Source organism: Neomonachus schauinslandi, chromosome 2 (assembly GCF_002201575.2).
Source record: "Neomonachus schauinslandi chromosome 2, ASM220157v2, whole genome shotgun sequence".
NCBI lineage: Eukaryota > Metazoa > Chordata > Mammalia > Carnivora > Phocidae > Neomonachus > Neomonachus schauinslandi.
In genome coordinates this window covers 8,062,884-8,064,978 of record NC_058404.1, presented here as the reverse complement: position 1 = coordinate 8,064,978, position 2,095 = coordinate 8,062,884, and the positions used below count along the sequence as shown (strand labels likewise).

Here is a 2,095-nt window from a genome sequence, read left to right as displayed (position 1 = left end):
CACGGGGATGCAGATATCTCTTTGACATAGTGTTTTCGCTTGCTTTAGATGTATTTCCAGAAATGAGATTGCTGGATCATGTATGATAGTTCTAGTTTAAATTTTTTGAGGAACCTCCGTACTGTTTTCCATAGTAGCTGAAACAATTTGCATTCCCACCAACAGTGCACAAGGACTCCCTTTTCTCCACATCCCCACCAATACTTGTTACCTTTTGTCTTTCTGAGAATAGCCATCCTCACAGATGTGAGGTGATAACTCATTATGGTTTTGATTTGCATTTCCCTGGTGATTGGTGATGTCAAGCATCTTTTCATGTGCCTGTTGACCACTCATATGACTTCTTTCAGCTGCCAGTTTTTCTGCTGGTCTCAACAAGGGAGCTACTGTGATCTGGCTGCTCACCTGGATCTAAAAGGTCCTACTTCCATGTCTGGTGGTTGATGGTGTCTGTGAGCTGGGCCTATCACTACACATGGTATCCCCTCCTCAAGAAAACTATCTTAGGCTTCTTCATGTGCTTCTTCTCAGGATTCTAAGATGTCAGAAGCAGAAGTTACAAGTTCTCCTGTAGCCTAAGCTTGAAAGTGACACAACACTTCTGCCTCATTCTTCTGATCAGAGAAGGGCCCAAGGTCAGCACAGATCCAGAGGGCAAGAAAACAGACTTCACTTCTTGATAGAAGGAAGGACAGCATCATATTGCAAAGGGACAAACATCCACGAATGAGAGGAATGATCATATTCATCTTTGCAAGCATCGACCCGTTATATATTCAAGCACACAAATATGTCGTAAGAAAGTGTGGGTCTGGCCACAAAGGTGGCAAAAAGAAGTTCCCTGAAACAGCCCAAGGAGTAGGCCAAAGAGATGAATGATGAAGATAAGGCATTCAAGCAGAAACAGAAAGAGGAACAGAAGAAACTAGAAGAACTAAAAGCAAAGACTCAGGGGAAGGGCCCCCTGGCCACCGGTGGAATTAAGAAATCTGGCAAAAAGTAAGATGTTCCTGTGCCTGGGGCAGTGGTGATCCATAATTCAATTCCTGTTTAAACATCTGGATTCCTGCCATCACACCTGTTAGCATCCATAGCTAGAATGAAGTGCTGTTTCTTGGATCCTATTGTACATTTAAGAATAAACTTTTGTGAAAAATAAATTTTAGGGGCATTGGGTGCCTCAGTCAGTTAACTGGCTGCCTTCAGCTCAGGTCATGGACTCAGGGTCCGGGGATGGAGCTTTGGGCTCCCTGCTCCGCGGAGAGTCTGCTTCTCCCTCTCCTTCTACCCCTGCTCCGGCTGTCTCTCTCTAGCTCTCTTTCAAATAAATAAATAAAATCTTTTTTAAGAAATGATAAATACATTTTAAAAAGGTAAGAATAAAAAGAAAGCATAATGTTCTTATTTATAATAAAAAATATATGTTTGTTTTCACTGACACAGAACTCCTGAAACCCTTTGGAGTTCTGTTGATGAGAGGGATAAAGGTGTCTTTTGTTGTGTTAATGAGGCGATTGAGGGAAGAGCTTTAGGATGAGGGCTGGTTGCCAGGGGAATAAACCTTGTGATCAGAGGGTTGGAACTTTCAGCGCCACCCCCACCACCTCGAGGAAAGGGAGAGAAATTTGAGATTAGCAAGGAATATTTAATCAATCATGCCTAGGTAAGGAAGCCTCCATAAAAATTCAAAAGGGCGAGGTTCCAAGAGCTTCCAGGTTCCTGGACACGTGGAGATTCAGGGAGGGTGGCCCACTCAAAGCGCATGGAAGTTCCTCACCCTTCCCTCATACCTTGCCCTATGCTCTCTTCTGGTTGTTCCCAAGTTATATCCTTTTATAATAAACCAGTGATCTAGTACGTAAAATGTTTCTCTGAGTTCTGTGAGCCACTCTGACAACTTAATTGAACCCAAGCAGCGGGTCGTGGGAACCTCCGATTCATAGCCAGGTGATCAGAAGTACAGGTAACAACCTGGACTTGTGATTGGCTTAGGAAGTCGGGGTAGGAGGCAAGCAGACTTGTAGGGCTGAGCCCCTAACCTGTGGAATCTGACATTACCTCTGGGTAGACAGTGTCAGAATTGAGTTAAATGGTA

The 2,095-nt window shown here is 43.8% G+C and overlaps 1 pseudogene; it reads left to right on the top strand.

Annotated features, from left to right (window-relative positions):
* Nucleotides 1-726: 726 nt before the first annotated feature.
* LOC110584113 lies at nucleotides 727-1,003 on the top strand (annotated as a pseudogene).
* The last annotated feature ends 1,092 nt before the right edge of the window (nucleotides 1,004-2,095 follow it).